We start from the raw sequence: 23001 nt of genomic DNA on the forward strand, positions 1-23001 counted from the left end.
CTATGCATAAACAAATTTGGATTCAATATAAAGTGATCATTATCTAGTTAAAAAAAATGAAAAAAGAAAAAGAAGAAGAAGACATCACACAATTTCATTCTTCTATATAATTCTGTTCACCTGAGCACTATGTCATCGTAGTTGGGTTCTAAATCTTCACTACATGAAGAAGCAAAATTGTACTGCTTAAAATTTGAAAAGCACTTGAAAATGGAAATAAGTTTTGTTTTTCCAGCATTGTCAATCATTCCCTTGTAAAAAAGCATGATGTGACAACAACAAATTTAGGTATAAAAGTTTCCACGAAGATATTTAACTTTAAAATCATTGTTTTAGGAATCCCAAGTGAAATAAGATATTCAAGAAATTACAAGATTTGAAAACACAGGATTCAATACTCCATGACAAATCCTATACATTTAAATAATGATCTACAACAAAAGTAATCTATGGTGAGGAAAACTAGTGAAGAAAATAAATTTCGTCACTAAATAAAAATAATTCGTGAGGAATTTATAAATTTTGTCACATATAATAAAAAAATAAAAATGATAGGTGACAAAATTTATTTTCGTCAATAAATACTTCTTTTTAAGTGAGGAAAAATTAAGTTTCGTCACCAAAAATTTTCTCACTAATTTTTTTTGTATGGCGCCAAAATTTTGGGACTTTTGGTGAGAAAAAAATTTGTCACTAATTATAAAATTATTTGTGAGGAATATATTTTTGTCACCAAAACGTTTTAATATTTTTGATATCTTTTGGTGAGAAAATAATATTGTCACCAATTTTGGTGGAAAATTTTTGATATATTGAGCAGCAAAAAAAAAAATAGGGTATTAATTTTTTTTTACCCTTTTTATGTTTATCATCTCTCTCTCTCTCTCAAAATAGGGTATTAATTTGACTTACCTCTTACTCCTCCACCACGCCGATCGCCATCTTCGTCGCCTCTATTAGCCTTGCCGATTGTCGCTGCCATTAGCAGCCTTGCCGATAACCGCCACATCTTCTTCGCTTGGTGATTTGGCACGTGATTTCTCTTTGCTCTTTTTCTGGTGCCTCTTTCTCTTATTCTCTGTTTTGGTGTAGTGATGAAAATTAGTGAAGAAAACAAATTTCGTTACTAAATAAGAATAATCTATGAGGAATTATAAATTTTGTCACGTATAATAAAAAAAATAATAGGTGGCGAAATTTATTTCCGTCAATAAATACTTACTCTTAGGTGAGAAAAAAATTAAGTTTTGTCACCTAAATTTTTTCCACTAATTTTTTTTATGGTGCCAAAATTTTGAAACTTTTGGTGAGAAAAAAAATTGTCACAAATTATAAAATTATTAGTGAGAAGTATATTTTCGTCACCAATATTATTTTTTTTTGTTGAGAAACTTGGTTTTAAATATTTTAAAATCATTTGGTGTGAAATATATTTTCGTCACTAATAATTTTTAATATTTTAAAATTTTTTAATGAGGAAATTATTTTATTACTAATTTTGGAGGAAAAATTTTCATATATTGAGCGGTAATGAAAAATAGACTACAAAATTTTTTCCCTTTTTCTTGTTCTTTTTTTTTTTTTTTTTTTGGTTGTGTTGATCAGTTTTCTCTCATCTCTCTCTCTCTCTCTCTCTCGCTCTCTCTCTCTATGTGTCAAAACAAAACACAATTTAGCTCTCTTCGTTTAGTACCGCTTGTCCTCTTCTAGCACCGCCGCCGACGTCGTTCGTTCTCCTCCTTCAGTGCCGTTGCCAACATTGCATCTTCGAGCCCGTCCGCCCTTCTCCTTCAGTGTCGCGTGTTCTCTTCCATTAGCTCTACTTATTATTCGATTTCTCTAATTTTCTATTTTCAGGTATGGGTCCTCTCTCTCTCTCTCTCTCACACACACACACTCAATTTCTCTATTTTTTTATCTTTGTTTTCCCTAATTTTTAGAATTAACGTTTTCCCTAATTTTTGAAACTAATGAGACACGTAGTGTACACATGATTCAGAATTACCTATTAGAAATTTCGTTAATTTGTCTCATCTAGTTTCTCCTTTGGGAGATTATGTTGGTCAAATTTGTTGATGGTTTGTCACAATTCCTGTTATCGTTTAAAGAATGAGCCAGATCACTTAGTGTTTTTCTTGTCTAGAACACGACTTAGAGCTAATCGTTTAGTTGGTTTTGAAGATCTCTGAAATTGATATATAACATTAAATAGGCTTGTTGTGGTGTATCAATTGTATTTTTAGATAAGTGTTGCATTTTAGATTAAAATTCTTTCTTACTTAGATTTTTGTAGGAAGGTTGTCGTCAAATATTGAGACTTTTGCAATCTTTTGACCAATCGATATTGATGCTATCCTCTCTCAGATAAAAAGAGAAAAAAAAAAAAAAAACACTACTCTTAACTTTTATACTTTCAATTCCTGTTTCTAGAAAATAAACTATCCATAGGGGCTTAATCTTTTCTTTTCCCTTATTATGTGCTTGCTTTTCCTTTGAAGTATGGATGGTCTTGTCTTTCTTTTTTGTTATCTCTCTTATTGTAACAACCCAGATTTTTAATTGTTATGTAGAATTTATACTAATATTATTTAATCTCAGTTCGGAAAATATATAATTTATTGTATATTATTATGTGTAATTTTATAAAATAATATAATTATTAAAAGTTTAGGGGTCAAAATATAAATAATAATAATATAGATAATACAAATAATAATAATAATGGGTGTGGTATTAAAATAAATAATTAATTTTCTATTGGTATATGATAAAATGTAATTTAATTAGAAATTAAATTATTTATATAATTATATTAAAATATTGGGTTAAAAGGTAATTATCTTAAATATTTATTTAGGATAAGATTGAATCTATATATATTAATGGCGAATCTGGAGAGAGACGCGTGGCAGGCCGTGGCTTGGTGACCACGGCTGCCTCTGTATATAAGGGGCGAAGCGCCCAGGAAGAGAGAAAAGAAAAAGAAAAGGAAAAGAAAGAAAGAAAAGAAAGAAAAGAGAGGAAAAGAAGAAAAGAATAGTGGAAGCTAAAAGGGTCTTTGATAGTGGAAAGAAAGAGTAAGGCATTAAAGTTAAGGTGAGTTATATTATACCTTGAGTTACCAAAATGTATTTTACTTATACTTTAACTTACCAAAACCTATTTTACACAAGTTATATTTTATTAGTATATTTATAAAACTTATCTTTTATAAAGATTTCAGCTACGTGGTTTTATTTCTGAACCCTATTTGCTTAAAAGGAAACCCATGGATGTGTTTGTTTCTATTTTAAAGAATATTTGGTTGTGGCCTTATATGAAAATGTGTTTTGTAAGTACCACCACGGGAGTCCCATGCCTTGGGGGACTTAAATAACCATTGGCTTAGTGAGTCCCATGCCTTGGGGGACTGAAATAACCATTGGCTTAGTGAGTCCTATGCCTTGGGGGACTGAAATAACCATGGGCTTAGTGATTGACCACTTTGTGGTCCAGTGTTTGTCGTGGATCCATTGACCAGTGTGGTGCTTGGCACTTAGTGATGTACCGTGGTTATGGTTGTATAGTGATTTTCATATTATATGATCTGAAGTATATATCAAATGATTTTCGTATTATATGTATCAAGCTCTTTTGGCCTAACTAATTATCCATGGTGAATTTTATGCCTTATACTCTTAGTATAATATTTCTCACTCTGCCATGAGCTTATAGTTTTTTTACCACTTTCAGGTGGCATGTCGGGACCAGCGTGTGGAGTAGGCACAAAGCACTTTTATTGATGTATTTTTTTTTAATGTAAAAATCGGCCTTTTTGGTCAATACCTTTTGTAATAAAAATAGAAGCTCCAATGATTATTTTAGTACCCTTATTTAAATATTTCTTCCGCTTGCGTTTATTAAATTGTTTAAAGATTTGGCCGGAGGTAACCTCGGTTACTTGCCATCACGATGCCTAACCCTTGGGTACGGGGAGCGGGTTGTGCCACTTATTATATCTTTTCCCCAAAATTGGATCAGTCTATGCATATGAATATGTTGGAGGCTGATCGTCAATTGTTTATTTATATGCTTATTTTACCTTAAAATGTTTGTGTGCTTCCTTAATGGAGCAATGGGTTTTGTGGTAGCTAGGGGATTATATTGAGTATCCTTTTTTCTACATCGGGGTCACAAAAAGAAGGAAATGCTCTGTGGGTTTGGAGAAGATGAGATGGGTAACGTCCTTGGTATTCCATGAAGTAACAGGGTAAGTTAACTTCCTTCTCATTTGTATTCTGCATTTTTTGGTTTATCGAACATTTGCAGTAATATTTTTAAAGTGGGCCATATTGTTTAGTTGTTCTACTGGATGACGAACACATGCTACAATTTTCTAATGTTTGAATAATTAATGGGCTGCCAAATGAAATTCTATTTTGAACATATAGACCGTCAAAGGTGTGAGGGAAATGTTTGGGACTACAATGAAAGGCTAGTGCCTATTTATTTATTAATTTTTATTACCAACTCTTCAGCTCCTATCCTGCGATGTTCTATACTTTTGGTATAAATGTTTGTTATTCTGTTTTCTGTCTTTACAGATACGCTTTAGTCAAGTAGTAAAAATATGCGGTCTTCAAGCAAATTGAAAAAAATCTTCCCTTTTCAAGGCTCTGTAAAATTTGTACAAACTACATGTCGAATATCTATTAATGGGACTTTATCAATAACTAAAGAAAATGTGTCTTCGAGCTTTTTGAGGGACAAGAAGTTGGTTCCTGATTCAGATCCCCCAAGCATCAAAGATGTTGAGCTTTTACACCAATTCTTTGATTAGAGGTTTCCAAATTTGATATTCTCTTAATCAATAATGCAGTTCAGAACTATGTGTATGTTTCTTACTAGGTTCTGTTGTATTGATTCTGTCCTTATTGTGCAGTACCAAACTTGTCGTTTTGACTGGAGCTGGAATAAGCACAGAATGTGGAATTCCTGATTATAGAAGGTTCTGTTTCCAATTTTTTAAAGTTTACGTGGAGCATATTAGTCCCTTAAAATTTTGATTGCAACCTTCAATCGTAATTTACTTGTAAAAGTATGTCTTAAGGAAGCATGAATTTCGCAACGGTAAGCTTCTTGTAATTTTACTAATTAACAATTGGCATTCTGATTATTTTCTAGACATGAATTGTAATTTTGAATGTTAGTTTGAATTTTATTGGATCTTGTATATTTTGCCACTGTGGCAACCAAAAAGTGCTTGCAGGTTGTCGCAAAAGCAAAATTTGTAAATCATTTGCAGTAACTTTTGTTTTGTATTTATTCTTTACTGGATTTGTATATATTTCAGAATGCCGCATTTTGGTTGGCAGTAGTTGACTAGGTTTACCTTCGCCTTCTATCTTAATGTGTAGTATGTGGGCCTTCTTCACCATCAAAGGTTTTCTTTCACCATGTCTTGTTATCGAATTTATTTGTTTTCCTTCTGAATCAATTGTGTATGGGTCTTCTTGTTGATTATGATCATTATCTAAAAAGAATATAATAGAATTTCTATTGCTTATTTGGTTTTGGGGGTATTTAAATCTAAAAGAGCGTTCATATTCGGAGTACTTTCTAACATAGCCATTGAATTCTCAAGATTGAACTAACCAACCAACACCCTACTTCTAGTACTTAATGCACTGTTAAATTTAGAGTTTGCAACATAATCTTTTAATTTATAAGACATTATCATTGCTACTCTAAATTCAATGCTTACAGGAATTTTTTGTTATTTTGTTTTCATTTATTTATTTATTCTTATGAATATGTTGGATTCTTTTGTTTCAATGCAGCCCAAATGGAGCTTACAGTTCTGGTTTCAGACCAATTATGTCACGACCCCATTCCGCCCCTAGAAGAATGGTGCCATGATGGCCAGTAATCCGAGATTACCAAAGGCCAACTTGCAAAGATTCACACACAAACAGAGTATATATATGGGGCTTACATGTGCGAAAGCAATAATTTAATCCTAATTAGTCCATAAGAGCTGTGCGTAAATCAAATGAAATGACATCCATCATAGCGAGGTCTTACAATTCGAATACAAATGAATAAGTACATAATACATCTTGATCAAAAGGCTTCTCAAGCCGACATATGTAAAATACAATGAATCACAAGCCAAGAAGCATAGTCTTCAAGATGCTATCAAAAGTATGAATCCAAAACATCATGCCAAACGCATCCAGGTGTCACCGCCATCCTGCTCATCACCTACATATATATGTATATAGAGGGTGAGCTTGGATACTCAGTGAATGATATAATCAATAAAGGGGTTTGCATGAATGATATCCGAGATCTTTATCAAAGCGATACACATTATATCTTGCACAAAATTAAAGACAAAACAAGTTCATCTAACAAATCTTTCAAGCTTCATCAATCAAAGTCTTTCAAGGCTTTCAAGTTTCAAGGGATAACATTAACAAAGGTGCTACAAAAGCTTAGAGTCCTCTAGCACGTAAGGACTTGTGCTACAAATGCTTATAGTCCCCTAGCACGTACGGACTTTCAAAGGTTGTGCTACAAATGCTTATAGTCCCCTAGTACGTACGGACTTTCAAAGATTGTGCTACAAATGCTTATAGTCCCCTAGCACGTACGGACTTTCAAAGGTTGTGCTATAAATGCTTATAGTCTCCTAGCACGTACGGACTTATCAAGAATGTTATCAAAACCAAAGCTAATACTTGATACACAAAATAGGGATAGTCATTCATGCTTAACAAATACTTTTCCAAAACAAACAAGGCAAAGCTTTATCAAATGTCATAACATAGCTTTATTAAAAATATCACTCACATAGCTCTTCGGACGTCGGGGTCAAAACAAGAGTCCAAGTCTTACAAACACATGGCAAAGTCTATTGAATGCACTCTCAAACAAGCTTTACATGAATGCAAATGATCTCGGCATTCCTTCAAAACTAAGTCGGACCAAAACAAGACACTGTTTCTCATCTCAGGAAAACATAATGGGCACCAACCAGGTCTTGGTCGATGTCCCACACCTTCTTGCTGAGGTGTGGTCCTGATGGCCACATTCAAGGAAATAAAGTCGGGAAAATCTGGGTTTCCCTCTACTGAAGAACATGAAGAACATGAAAAACATGAATGCTCAATCATAATTTGTTATTACGAAATTTGGAATTTCATGAGATGAGTTCGAAAACATGGACTTGGATACCTATACATGAAGATTTCATGGAAACAAACACAAAAACATGAATCTTGATGCAAGCTTTCGGATCAAACAAGGCTTTTATTCAAGAACATATGAATATCACTTTCCCTTTCTAAAACCAAACTTTAAATCAATGCATGGCTTACAAATCGTGCTCGATCATGCAAGGCAGCTAGATGAACAATAAGAACAACAAGAGTAGATCAAGATTCTAATCTCAAGACACAAATCTAACGGCTCAAGGTGTGAAGATCAAGCTTGGAAGATCTATTCCCTCTCTAAGAACTCCTCCCTTTTCTTCCTAGAGCCTCTCTCTCTAAAGACAAGGATATCATACAAAATGATGTGTTTCTCAACAGCTCACTGACTTAACCCTCTGCCGGGACACGTGGCATTGGCTAGTTGGCTCTTCTAAAAAAGGTGACTGAGTGAAAAGACGAGACTATGACAAAGTGTGTTCAACAAGCAAGATGGCATAAGCACTCCGGCAGGTAATGATCTCGACTAAGGACAAGGCTTCGGCAAGTAAGGTCTCAAGGATCTCGGCTAGGAAAGACAACACTTGACTTAGCTGTGTCACACCTCGACCTAGGTGTGCCACACCTCGGACTAGGTCATACCAATCCAGGAACAAGATCACTAGGTGCAAGGGTAACATCTCGGCCTAGACAATAGACACCTCGGCCTTGGTGATGAACACCTCGGCCTAGATAGTGACATCTCGGCCAATATGCCAAGGTGCTAGTGGAGGTTAACTAAAAGATTCCAAGATAGTCCTAGGTAGAAGAGATTCAAAGGTGCGACCTAGGCTTAGGATGACCTCGGCTAAACTCACACCAAGTGAGGAACAAAGCATGCAGTAACACTTAAGCAAGACAAAGACAAGATTTGAAATGCAAGCTTAACAAGACAAAGTCATATAAATGCATGAGAGCATGACTAAGACGAAGTGAGGGTTGTCACAAATTACCCACAAGGTGATCTGAAGGCATGTGCTCTATTATCTTGATCTGTTATCATGTTTCTTTGTGGAAGGGGTAACTGTTTCTATTTGGTTTTAGGAGTTACCTTGATCAGAAGGAAACTAGAGTGAGGAGTAATAATAAAAAGAATGAAACAATTGGGAGTAGCTCCTTATGGAGTCAAAACATTAGAGAACAACTGTGAAAGAGATGAAGATAGCCTGACATTTATTAATTATTATCCAACAAAAATGCTACTGTCTACATCATCTATTTAATCCAAAGGCTCAACAAGGAATAAAATATCAATACTAAGAAGATATATTGCAACCTAAAAGAACATGGATATAGTGATGAATCAAAAGATATTGACGTCATTCTTGAAAAAACTTCAAAATTAATAAAAAATGAAATATTTTGGATCACATGGATGCATCAAGGTTTGAGAATAGATATCACGCATGCATTGCAAATTTTGCAAATTTTATGTTTTTTGTATTAATTTATTTGTAATAACGAATAACTTAGATTAATAAATTTCCATGTTTTGTGCTTCTTGTGCAACAAATAAGTTTTTGATAGTTGGTATCAGCTCCATTACATCAACAACTTGTAACTGTGTTATAGGATTGCATACTCACTAAAAATTGAAAATTATGCTCCATTAAGTTGAATTTTTGTAGCTCGCTTTAGTGATCGTAACATTAATCACTCTTAAAAAAGCTGGAACTAGTACGGAACAGAAATGACTTGGGTATCCCACATTTGGAGCTGGAAAAAAGGATCTGTGAAATTATTGAGACTGCCATTCTTCTATTTGAAACAAAGCACTTTAATATTTTGCTGAAAATATTGTGAAAATAAATAAATTTTCTTGTACTTATTTATGTGAAGTCATTTGTGGCACAAATGCTTCCTATTCATTAAAAAAGATTCAGTTCAACCCGTGCACATCATAGTGGCATTGCCTTGTTCCTTAATTTCATCCATGTTCTTTGTTTTCTTGATTTTATTCTGAATTTAACTGATGGAACCATAGACATGAATCTTTCTGATACAAATCTGATGTAAAGTGAGGTTTTATTCATCTGTTCCTTCCATTCTTCCTTAAAACTGCATGAAATTTAATGGTTAACATTTCCTCTTGGTGTTTCAAAAATTTGGCATAATTGATCAGTTACTTGAAATTGTCCACTATAATTGTCCTTGCTTACATTGAAAGGCTAAAACTCCATGATTAATTTATGCCCTCTTGAGATCTTCTGTGGATAGGAGTTTCTCCGTTTAACCCGGGCCAGAAGGCGGTATTGGGCAAAGAGCTATGCAAGATGGAGACGTTTCACTACAGCACAGCCTGGTCCAGCTCATATTGCTTTGTCATCTCTTAAAAAAACCAGTTGGATAAATTTCATGATTACACAAAATGTTGACAGGTAACCGACTTCTTTATCATATTGAATTTCAAGACTCTATAGTACCCTGAGCAAAACTGATGGACCTAATTCATCAACATCTTGTACAGGCTACACCACTCTGCTGGTAGCAACCCACTTGAATTACATGGAACTATCTATAACGTAGTTTGTATAGATTGCAGTTTTTGTTGCTACCATCAATTGTTTGAAGATCAATTGAAGGCCCTTAATCCAAAGGTTAGTCTCTTGATGTACAACTTATTGATTTAGAATAATGACTATATAATCTATTTCCCTGACACCATATGTTACATTACAGTATTTATCTATTAGAGCTCAAGAAGTGAGCCCATCACTTAAAATCATTATTGTTCTATTGGATGTTAAATTACTAAAGTTTGTGATTTTGTCCATAAGATCATTTTAAAAGAACAAGAAACAAACTCACTTTCAAAATCGCTCAACTTCTTGAATCAACAATCAATTTTCAAAGCTATCGAAAGATAATTTCGAAAATCATATAGATCTTGCAAAAATATATATATATAACTCTAAGAAAATCCCTACCTCAAGTTTTGAAGAAGAAATGAGATGAAACCCCAAAAATCAACGGTGTCGAACCTCGATCTTCACCGCACACAACGAAGCCCTCGAGAAGTTAACCAACTTTGATGAAGAACTTATGGCAGAACTCTAATGGATCTTGAAAAATCAAGGTTTTGATCTAATTTGGCGTAGGAAAATGTAGAGAGAAGGGGGAAGAAAGGGTTTTTAGAGAGAGAGAGAGATACAAAAGTAATCTGAAATATCAGATTCACAAACTGATATAACATGGTCCGCTCGAGGGTGGAAAGCCCCGCTCGAGTGTCAAATACACTTTCCTAGTACTTTTGCAGACAGGTCAAACTTCTGAAACCAAACATTCTCCGCTCAAGCGCATAAACGGCTGCTCAAGCGGACAAGCAACTTCTAATGTATTTTGCATTTTTGCTCTGGGGGCGCTGCCCCCTGGACTCTAGCGAGCTGATCGGGCAGCTCGATCCCCGCTAGGGCACTGCCATTGGACCCGTCAAGGGGCACTGCTCTCTGGACCCCAGCGAGCTGACCAGGCAGCTCGATCCCCGACATACTCAGCGAAGTGGCAAAACTGGGATCGCTACATGTCCCTACTGCCGCTTCTCCTTGAATCCCCTGCATAATTGTGATAATAAAATAATATAAAACCCTTTTTCTTTTTCTTTTTCTTTTTAAAATAAAGGGTTATTAACCTAATTTCTTAAAATTACTAAATTATCCATACAAATTAATTTAACTACTACTTTATCCAAAAATAATTCTATACATAACTTGGGTTTTACATAAATAATGCAAAAAAATGCCTATAAGGGCATGAGGATGCAAATATGCACTTATAAGTGTTAGTCAAAATTTGCTAAAAACATAGTCTTCGCTCGAGCGCACACTTGGTCACTTGCGCAGTGTGGCTTGACTGTAAAAGTATTGGTTGCTCAAAATGTGCGCTCGATGGTTACTCGAGCCAAGTGCTGAACAAACGTGAGTTCGCTTGAGCGCACACTTGAACTCTCGAGCCAACTGCCAAAGGATTGTAAAAATACAGGATGCCTACGAAGTTCGCTCAAGCCAATGTTCTTTCACTCAAGCAAACTGGGCAAATTCTAGGTTTTCCAGAATTGAGTTTGAAGTTCAAAAACACTCATTTCATGTTCAAAGCTTGCATGGTTAGTCTCAAAAGCTTCGAAACTCTTTATAAAACATGAATACTTGGAAATTACGAAGCCATAAACCCCAATTCTCTTTCAATTCTTCAAAACAAAGATCAAATCACTATGTTTTTGTCATGCATGTAGTAAACTCAACTTTTTTCTTTTCAAAACATGTTTATATGAGATGTTAGTGTAAAATCATGAAGAATCTCAAGAAATAACATTTGTAAGACCCATGCATGTAAGAATTTGTAGAAAACTAAGTTCAAAGATGGAGAATTATGCATGCATGTACACAATTCACTCAAACTCACTACACTCATGGTGATTCTAATCCTTTTCTTTCAAATTCATGCAAATGGTCCTACAACTTGGTGAATTCATCTTCCTACATGGATTATCTTCATGAATTAAGGGTAAAGATCATACCTAGAGCTTGGAGTTGGCCTTAGATTAACTTAATCCTTTCAAACTCTCTCGAATCTACCTTCTCTTTCTCTACAAGTGTTGTCTCTCTTTTTCTCTCTCAATTTTCAGCTCAAGAGTTGCAGAAATGAAGTCCTAAGCTTGATTAGGACATATATATAGGTGTATGAAGGCTTAACTAATTAAATGAGACTGACTAATCAATTGGGCTTAAATCTAATCAATTATAATTAATTTGTTCTAATTATTTTGATCCGAATTAAATTTTAATTAAATTTGGCATATGATTTGAAATATTTCAATTAGCCTATTAAATTTGTCAAATTTGGTTTCTGGATCCGTATGGGCTTTCAATTTTGAATTCTAAGTCGGTATTCTAATAGATAATTCACAAACTAACAGATAAGCATGAATTAAGCACATAATCACACAACTATGCTCAATGAAATAACATATAAAAATAATATGGAGGTTGGAGTTGTCACAGTCTTCCCCCCTTAGGAAGTTTGATCCTCCAAACTTAAGTTACCTCCATTTGGAAACAACTCTAGATAACATTGTCTTATTTCATCCTCGTTTTCCCATGTAGTTTCATTTCCGTAGTATTCCTTCCATTCAACTTTTACTATAGAAATTGATTTGTTTCTCAACTACTTGACTTGTCAATCAACAATCTGAATTGGCTTTTTATTGATGACATTTTGATTTATTCAAAGAGTAGGGAAGAACATGAACAATACCTTAGAATTATCCTACAGACACTCAAGGAGAAACAATTGTTTGGAAAATTCAAGAAATGCGAATTTTGGTTGAATAAGGTTACATTTTTGGGACATGTCATTAATAGAGAGAGGATATTTGTTGATCCACAGAAAATTGAGACAATTGTTAATTGGCCTACTCCAACTAATGTAACAAAAATTTGTAGTTTTATAAGTTTGGCAGGTCACTACCGGAGATTTGTCAGAGACTTCTCTAAGATTGTTGTGCCATTGACACAATTGATCCGAAAGAGAGAACCATTCGTGTGAATAGAAATAGAGAGAAGATCAATTTCTTAAAAAGGTGTATGACGAGTTTGAAACTAAGCCCAGAACAGGATTCACCATTGAAGAACAAGTATTGAAATTTCAAGGAAGACTTAGTATTCCTAATGATGCAGAACTGAAAGGAAAGATTTTAGAAAAGGCTCACAAGTCAATGTTTTCTATGCATCTGGGAAATACCACGATGTACCAAGACTTGAAACAAGTGTACTAATGGCCAAACATGAAAAGGGAAATTGCCGACTACAATTCTAAATGCCTTCAATGTCAACAGGTGAAAGCTGAACACTAGAAACCCGCAGGTTTACTTCAGTCTCTTCCCATTCCAGAATGAAAATGAGAACATATAACCATGGACTTCATTGTCGGTCTACCATGGACATCTAGAGGTATGAATTCTATTTGGGTTATTGTTGATAGATTGATAAAATCTGCTCACTTTCTTGTTGTGAAAACTTTGTTTAATGCTTATAAACTTGCCAGTATTTGTATTGATGAGATCATTTGATTACATGGGGTTCCGGTATCTATTGTGTCAGATAGAGATCTTAAATTTTTTTCTAGATTTTGGCAAAGTTTGCAATAGGCAATGGGCACAGAGTTGAGATTCAGCACTTCCTTTCATCCATAAACCGATGGACAAACCGAGAGAACTATCCAAACATTGGAAGACATGCTTCGTATATGTGTCTTAGAATTTCAAGGTAGCTGTAAAACTTACCTACCATTGGCTGAGTTTGCTTATAACAACAATTTCCACTTGAGTATCGGCATGGCACCCTATGACGCATTCTACGGAAGGAAGTGTAGGTCTCCAGTTTGCTGGACCAAGGTTGGTGATAGAGCTTTGTATGGGTCTGAACTTTTGCAAGAAACAATCGAGAAGATAAAAATCATCTAGCAGAGGCTTAAGACCGCCCAGAGCCGATAGAAACGTTATGTTGACCAGAGAATGAGGGATTTGAAATGTGAATTGGGAGATCATGTGTTTATTAAAGCAATGCCAACGAAGGGGAAATCAAGGTTTAGCAGAAAAAGGAAGTTAACTCCGTGCTACATCGGGCCATTTCAGATTCTAGGAAGCTTGGCCCTATTGCTTATTGCATTGCTTTACCGCCAGGAATGGAACAACCTTTTGATTTCAACTTTGTGAGGCCCGGTTAGCAATTTTTAAGTTTTAATTATTTTTTCTTTTAGTTATTAAATCTGTATATAAAATTTAATAGTCAGGTCTTATTTGACTAGCCCATACTTAATTATTTTGGCTCATATTTAATTATGTAAATGGTGGGGATTACCTTGAGTCCATTTAAAATTATTTCATACTCTGGTCTCACTTGGTGAATTATTTTAGATTAAACTTTTTTTTTTTGACCTAATTGATTAAATCATGACTCGTTTGTAATTACCAATTATTATTATTATTTTTATAGTGAGACAGAGTTACAAATGTTTATGATGTATACCATTAAATAAAAGTTATATTTTGTGATAAGAAAAATTATATCGTTTTATAATATGTTACAAAATTTTATAATGTTGTTATAAAGAATGTATTTTTTTTTTTCCTTTTGAGATTTACATAACATTTCTCTTAATGTACAATTATTAAAATATCTTTGCCATTGTTAAAAAAAATTATATATTGGTTGTTACATGTCCACGTGGTCCTATTGAGACCACGCTTGAAATTTTTTTTTGAGTAATGCTAGAGACCCCAAATATTCTACCAAAAATTTTACCAAATGTCTCACATGGGTGTGGGACCCACACAATGTGGGTCCCATGTGGGTCCCACACCCATGTGAGACATTTGGTAAAACTTTTGGTAGAATTTTTGGGACCTCTAGCATTTTTGTTTTTTTTTCTCTTTTCTTTCTTTTCTCTCAAGGTAGAGACCACTTTTCTTCGCCTTTTCATATCTTTCCGTCAGTATCTCTCTCGGCTCTTCTCTCTCTAAAATTCTGTTGGTAACAAAAGCTTTGACTTTAGAATACAATTTGTCCATGTGGTGCAGATATTACATCTCGCCCAATAACGGCACGGGTCAAAACTCGACCCTTTTACTTTGATCGTTTTGATATTGCATTTGTTAATATTGTTTTTGTACTTCATTTTATTGGGCTGTGCACAGGTTACCATCGGTTTTGTCCCTAAAAGATAGAACCAGTACTGTTTGTTTGCTGGTCGCGCCTGTGATGTTCATAATCAGGCCCCGTGAGCTAGAGGGTCGAGCCTGCGATAGGCTGTGACCAAAAACCATGTTCTGATATTTTGGCTCAAGAGAATTGTGTTGCTCACTATGGCCTGCGATGATGGCCCGCGACCAGCATGATCGCGGCCTCGAGGAACTTGACCACGGCTGCAAAAGAGGTTCGTGCCCACAATGGTGTTTCTATATAAGGCAGTTGTGCGCGTGCAAAGTCACTTTTTCATCCTTTCTCTCCCTCTTCTCCCTCTGCTCTGCCATTTCGAAAGCTCTAAGCTTGTAAACCTTTGGTTTCATCTATTTTTAGCCACTTTTGACCCCTAGTCCTTGAGGCATAAAGCTTGGGCTCGCCGAGGGGAATGTTTTAATCTAGATAGATTGTCTTTTCGTCATCAATGAAATTCTTGGGTTCTTCTCTTCACTTTCAGAAGTAGGGATTTCTTGTTTCTTTGCAATACATTGCTATAGATAGATAGATTGTACTATTTATTGCATGAAAATCATGATTGGTGAAGGGATTTTTGAAACACATATAGAGATGGGTTAGGGTTTTGATTAAGATTGTAACCTCATGTGTTGGATTTGTTATGAGAATATCATGCTAAAAGAACTTGATGGTGATGATTTAAGTAAAAGGCCCTAATTTTTTTATTTATTTATTTTTTTTTCTAGTTAACAACTTTAAGATTAAGATAAATTGGGAATTTGATATTTATTGAGTCATAATGAGGATTGTGAATAGAAAAATGAGAGATGGGGAATGAAAGGTAAGAAGAGTTGATGGTTTTAAAGTTATTGCATAATTTGACTCATTGAGACTTGAAAATGTCAATTATTAACATCGTGGACTCGGTTATGAAATTTAATTGTAAGAATATGGGAAATTAGGGGCACCAAATTAGATGATGTTGATGATATGAAAGTTTGTTTTAACTATGAGATATTATTTTGATTCACTTATGGAAGTTGTGTATTTACTACTTAGAGGTTTTGTCTTTGGCCATCGGTGGAGAATGGCATTGTTTGTTGTTGAATAGATTATGCGAGCTATGTGCTATTGAATTATTTACGTAATTTAGAATAATGTGGAAACTTGATGTGGTGAACGATGTGAATGCTATATAGCGGGTCCGTTTCCTTCTGGTTAGCACCCGGTAAAGAGTTGCGCATTGACATAAGTTCTGTTTTCCTTCCGGCTTGTGCCCGAAAAAGCTATGTTAAGGTTCTATTTTCTTTCGACTTGGGTCTGGTAAAGCGTAGCACCGAAGATAGGTTCTATTTCCTTCCAGTTTGCACTTGGTAAAGCATGTGGACTATTAGGCTATATGGAGGTTTCGTTTCCTTCCAGCTAGCCATCAGTAAAGCGTGGTGCTTTGAGACAAGTTTCGTTTCCTTCTGATTAGCGTCCAACAAAGTGTGTTGGAATGGCTTGACGAAGCCGGGATTATGAGATATGATCTTGATTAGTTGTTTTGCGTGATAATGTCGAGATGTATGTTTCGATGGTATTGTGGTAAAGGACTAATGCGTGTAGTTGGATTTATAACTATTTGTTTATTATAATGAGAGTTGGGCATGGTAGTAGCCGTAGATGTTAATTGTTGTCTTTTATTTATGAGATTATTCGTATGTATACAATTTTAAATTTGTAAATTGAAGTCGGAATTTTTTTCCAGGAATTAAAGATAAATTGGAAGATAAGACATGGTTTTGATATCTTATTTTGTTAAAGAGAATCTTTTGAGAAAATATACTTACGTATGTATATTTTAGTTATGAAAAGATAACATTATTTATGTATTTACCATTTGAGCATTTATGATCCTATTTATCTATAGAATACTATTGTTTAGAAATTTTGGGATTCCTATGAACTATATGTTCATTTTATGTTGTTGTTAACTTTTCAAGTACAAGTTGCAAAGTAGTTCAAGATTAAAAGATCTCCTTTATTTGTTGGCCAAGAGGCCTAGTTCTTGTAGGCAGAATGCCAGGCGAATTCGGGGTTGAAATTCCTTAAGGAAGGAAGATTGTAATGAGTCGAATCAAATTTGATTTATTTATTTATTTTCGACTTTTCGATATTTGTTTAGTCATCTTCTTAATATGTTTGCGGGCTTGCGTATTTTGATTGGAGTTAGATTCGTATGAATTTCTAAATCATGTAATTGTATAGTTATTATTATAGTTGCGGTGTCGTGGATCGTTTTATTTAAATTGGTAAAAACAAATTATGTTACCTTTTGATTTCAACTTTGTGAGGCCCCCTCAGCAATTTTTAAGTTTTAATTATTTTTTCTTTTAGTTATTAAATTTGTATATAAAATTTAATTTTTAAGCTTTATTTGATTAGCCCATACTTAATTATTTTGGCTCATATTTAATTATGTAAATGGTAAGGGCCACCTTGAGTCCATTTAAAATTATTTCATTCTCTGGTTACCAATTATTATTACCATTATTGAATTACGACTTGTTTGTAATTACCAATTATTATTACCATCATTCTGATTAGTATAGTAAGAGAGAGTTACGAATGTTTAAGGTGTGTACCATTAAATGGAAGTTATATTTTGTGGTAACAAAATTTATATCATTTTATAATATTTGTTACAAAATTTTATAAATAGTGTATTTTTTTTTATTTTTTTGAGATACGCATATTTCGCTTAATGTACAATTGTTAAAATATCTTTGCTATTATAAAAAAATAAATCGTATATTATATATATAATATATATTGGTTGTTATATATATATGGAGTACTCCTTTACTTGTTTAGATGATTAAGTAGGTGAGACATGGTGAGAAATGATGAGAGATGGTGAGAAAATGACTCTCACTAAACTTATGTTTTGTTTCTCACAAAAAGTGGTGAGATTTTGTGAGAAAGGAATTGAGTTTAATGAAAATTTTATAAAATACCAAAATTACCCTTATAAAAAAACATTACTTATTAATATGAAAGGTTATTTTGGTAAAATGAGATACAACACTTTCCTTTGTTTTCTCTTATTTGCTCTATCCAAATAAGATAGGTGAGAAAGCATATTATTTTCTCTTTTATTCATCTAAATATAATGGTGAAAAATCATAATCATTTCTTTTTTTCTCACCTCACAATCCAAATAAAGAGTTCGGCAGTGACCACTTTTCTTTTCCTTTTCATATCTTCCCGTCTGTCTCTCTCTCGGCTCTTTTCTTTCTAAAATTCTGTTTGTGACAAAAACTTCTACTTTAGATTGAAGATATTTAGAGTTAGATTTTAATAAAAAAAAGTTGTAGAGTACGTCGAGCTTTAATTTCACACCAGCCAATTTTGTTTTGGAGCACTTTTCAAATCCGGGTGTTTTGCTTCTCTTCTTCTAATTTGAAGTAGGGATTTTCTTAGCTTTTTGTATGTATTTTAGCAAGATTATGTGGTATTTTGATAGTTATAATTGTTTGAGATATTAGGGTGTTGTTATTATTATTATTGAACAAATTAGGGGTTTACTGAATTTTTTTGAAAGTTTCTCAAATTGTTCTTTAATAAATAACCCATGGTGTATGAATTTAAAGTTTTTGTTCTTAAATTAAGAAAACTCCAATTTTTCTTTTTCTTTTTTTCTAAATCCTAAAAAATGTGAAAAGTTTGAATGTGAATTATGAGTTGAGAAATTATGAAAACTCTTGGAGATCATGATCTATCTTGAAAATGTGGCAAATTATGAACTTCCAGGAAGATTATGAATTATCTTGATATATTGAAAATTGTGGAATTATGCTATAAATATTGCCTCGTTGAAATATTTTATTAGAAATAATTGTTTTGGTAATCGGTGAAAGATTACATTAAATTGTTGTAGAATTGATATAAATTTAGGAGAATTGAAGCAGTTTGAAAAGCACGCATTTCATTTGCATTCTTAAGAATTCATCTTATCATTTTTATCGCAAATTTTTTTTTCTTTTTTTGTTGAGAAAATGTGTTGTGTTGATCCATTTTGGAAAGTTTACAAAGGATTGTGTAAAGAGTGTAAATAATGTGATAAATCCAGATAGTGGGTATAGTTGTAGATTTGAGAATTAAGTTGGCTTGAGATCCTCGGTGAAAGTCCAAAAAATCGTGCGGTGTAGGTTCCAATTTCTTTTCGATTAATAACTAATAAAGTGGATAATTAGGTAGTTTTTCGATAGATTACTAGCAGATACTGTAAATCAAAGGTAAACGCAGCAGATGAAAAATTATGATCATATCTTTTTCTGCAGAGTCTAAATTGAAGGATCTTATGGGTAAATCACGTGCTTCCTGAATCTGATCAATCAACCCAGCAATGGAGTAATATTACAGAATGAATATCACCCACACAAGTCACAGTGCAAAATGGCTCTTGATCGTTGTATTTTGGGAGAGAGTCAGTATATAGGAAAAACATACGACATACGTTGTTTTTCTCTTAATCACCCATATCCCATATCATATCCCATATCATATCAGATATATAGGATAATATCTCATCTATCCATATCAGTTGATATGATAGATATGGATATCCTGAGTGGTTATCCAAGTAAGTTTTGAATTCAAATTCAAACTTATATGGATAAGGTTCAAAAGGTTCAAAGGGTCATGCCACATGGGCGTCCAATTTCTAACATCTCCCACTCGGACATGAGTTGGCATGACTCTGCCACATCTCTATCTCAATCTCCCCAAAAAATGAACAATCTTATACTAGCCACTGTACCGTGCGACTGCTGAGAACACCTGCACATGGGAGCTCTATACTAGGAACTCAAAATGAGCCAACATAGAGATATCAACCCAAAAAGAACAGAAATAGTGTCTCATATACCCCAGACCCATCTAATTATACGAGTCCAAAAAACATCACTAATCCCTAAAAAAGAGCATGTTTGACCCTCTCAATTCTTGCAATATATTCACACTGAATCCGCCTCTCATACAAAGCGATGTGAGTTGCAGGCAGTGAATATACAACAATGGTGTAATACTTAGGGCTGGGCATAGGTTATCCGACCCGCCCAAACCGCCCTACCCGAACCGAACCGCACGCGCGTGGGCGGTTTCGCAAACACATTAAGGTAGGGTGCGGGTTGGATTTTATATAAATTTCAGGTTGCGGGCGGGTTGCAGGTTTGAACCGCACCCGCCCAACCCGCCCGCATTAAATTAATTAAATTTTTTTCCCTCCTTTTCCAAATCTAGCCGTCCATCTCACCCACCTCATCTATTACAAACAAAACAAAAAAACCCTAAATTCGTCTCCCTCACTCTCTCAGTCTCATCTCAACTTATCACTGTCTCTCTCTCTCACTCTCTCGTTTCGTTATTCTGCACTGATCACTCTCTCTCACTCTCTCTCACTCTCTCGTTGTTCATTTCATCGCACCGCCGATCTACTCACAGGTAAACTCTCTCTCTCAATCTCTGTCTCTCTCTCTCTCTCTCTCTCGCCCCAATCGTTGATTTTTTTTGTTTTATATATATATACATATATATATATTAGATATCTCTCCGATCTGATCTATCTCCCTCACTCTCTCATCTCATCAGATCCACAATTTGGTTTTGCATCTCTGCACCGATCGACTCACAGGTAAGCCTCTCTCTCCCTAATCTCTCATCTCTGCACCGATCGAATCTGAGTGTTTCTTTGGAAATAAATCTGATTTTTTTTTGGACCACAGATCTGTTCTGTTTGTTTTGGAATCTGTGTGTTTATTTTGTTTTGGAATCTGATCTGTTCTGTTTATTCTGCACCGATCACTCTCTGTGTGTTCGTTCTTAAGAAATTTGTTGAATCTGTGTATGTATGTTAATCAGATTCATGTTGATTTTGTTGAATTTGTTCTTAAGAAATTTGTGTGTGTATGTATGTATGTTAAGAAATTTGTTTGAATTTGTTCTTAAGAATTTTTGTTGAATCTATGTATGTATGTATGTTAAGAAATTTGTTCTTAGTTGTGTTGAATATGTGTATGTATGTTAATTTTGTATGTTATTAATTGTGTATGTTAATTTTATTAAATCTGAAATCTGAATCTGTATGTTAATTTTATTAATTGTGAAATTCTTAATAGCTGATTACTTCTTGGAAGCACTTCACTTTAGAGCCAGTGGTTAAAGCTTTTTAATTGTTTGTTATTCGTTGTTTGGAATGAGGCACTTCGTGTTGCTTTCATACATGTGGAGGAGAGTGGTGCAGCTGATGGAACGGTTTTAAAGGAATTCTATTCAAAGCTTGTTAAAGCTGATGTACATGGGAAAGATCAGGTATGCAACATTGTTCCACATAGTTTTTGTTTTCCTGTCTATATGAATCAGATCATTTACTTGCATCATCTTCACAAAAACCTACAAACCCCATTATCCTGCACAATGTTCCATATAATTTTTGTTTTGCTGTGTATATGAATTAGACCTTTTACTTATGAATTCTCTATTCTTTTATCCTTTCTTTCCTTTTCCTCTTTCTTTCCCTTTAGTATTATTTGTTGGGAAAAATAGGTGATTTGTTGGTACATCCACGAGACCGTAGTCCAAATTCAATCAAACAATTAATTGAATTTGTTGTGTTTTTTATTTTATAAGTTTTAATTCATTAATTATTAATGTTGGAGCATTTTAGAAAATATAAGAAAAAAGGTCCAAAATGAAGATTGACAAAATGGGAGAAAAAAAAGGTTTAAAAATAAATTTTTGAAAAAAAAGTTCAATCTGCAAACTGCCCGCAACCACCCGCACATCCGTGAACCCTATCCGCACAAACCGCAAATCGCATTGCGGGCGGTTGTGGGTTGACTTTTTCCCAAACCGCATAGATGCGGGCGGGTCCAAACCGAACCGCAAACCGTCGCAAACCGAACTGCGGACACCCCTAGTAATACTAGATGATCTTCCCTTTGCCCTCATGCCATTTAGTTTAGGATTGACCGCTTTCCCAGTGATGTCCCTTAAGGCCGAATCATACGTGACCGCAGGCAACATACCAAAGTAACAGAACATCAACCCCTTACCTTATGACATAGTCAAAAGTCACAAAAGGGTACACAAATGAAAGTCATATCAATAATGACACGTAAGACTCACACGGTGAGGAAATAAGGATCCATTCTCTCACCTCATTACTCGGTCGCCAAACATATATAGTATGAATACATACTACAGTGGAGTAACTCTTCCAAAAGAGTGACGTCATACTCGATACACCGTACAGATATTAGTCTAGTCGTTTTTTAGCGCCTAACTCGAATTCTCTATTTGCTCGCCTTCTAGGCCCCAAATGAGATCTCGCATCTGGCTAATCATAACAGGCATAACATGGAAAGTGGGTACTAATATCCATGTTTGATTCTTAACACGACCTCATCTTAGTTGTAACCAAGGCGACATACATAGTGGATTATTTAAGCCTCTCTTGGCTCCAAATAAAAATAAACCACTAGTCTTATCCTTGCTCGCTCCCAAGCGCCAAGAGCGATTGCTCATGTGAGTGAGCCAATCTTACCTGCTGACATCATCATCTGCTAATCATTATGACACAAACCATAATAGTGTCAATATCCCATCATCTCAAAATAAGTGATCGATTTTTAAAAAAAATTGACCACAGCTTGCTCAATTCTAGATTCCAAACATAAGCCTTATCAACACCTCTTGCGATAAGTATATACAACGGAATCCACCATGTGCGCCTCACATGAAGTGATTTAGGATCATAATACTAGATTCCAAACATAAGCCTTATTAGCACCTCTTGCGATAAGTATATACAACGGAATCCACCATGTGCGCCTCACATGAAGTGATTTAAGATCACTACCTCTTGCGCAATAACCTCTCTAAAGATATTTTGGTGATCAATTTGCGTTCATTCTTGATGCGCCCAACTAGCGCATATGCACCCAACTAACGCATTGAATCTTACAAGGAGCAAATTAATTTACTACTAGTAAAGCATTCTATCCACAGTCTAATGAGCAAGGTCAATGTCTAAA

The 23001-nt window shown here is 34.5% G+C and overlaps 1 long non-coding RNA gene and 1 pseudogene across 1 annotated transcript; both read left to right on the forward strand.

Moving 5' to 3' along the window:
* The first annotated feature begins 4547 nt into the window (after nt 1-4547).
* On the forward strand, nt 4548-10019 carry LOC114275131 (NAD-dependent protein deacylase SRT2-like; annotated as a pseudogene).
* A 10209-nt stretch (nt 10020-20228) lies between these two features.
* LOC145807661 (uncharacterized) lies at nt 20229-21356 on the forward strand. The gene is made up of 3 exons (XR_014350930.1): nt 20229-20410; nt 20558-20600; nt 21167-21356. It is a non-coding gene; the product is annotated as an uncharacterized LOC145807661 (long non-coding RNA).
* Nucleotides 21357-23001: the final 1645 nt, after the last annotated feature.

This window comes from Camellia sinensis, chromosome 14, assembly GCF_055761805.1.
Source record: "Camellia sinensis isolate YWXY chromosome 14, ASM5576180v1, whole genome shotgun sequence".
Taxonomy (NCBI): Eukaryota; Viridiplantae; Streptophyta; class Magnoliopsida; order Ericales; family Theaceae; genus Camellia; species Camellia sinensis.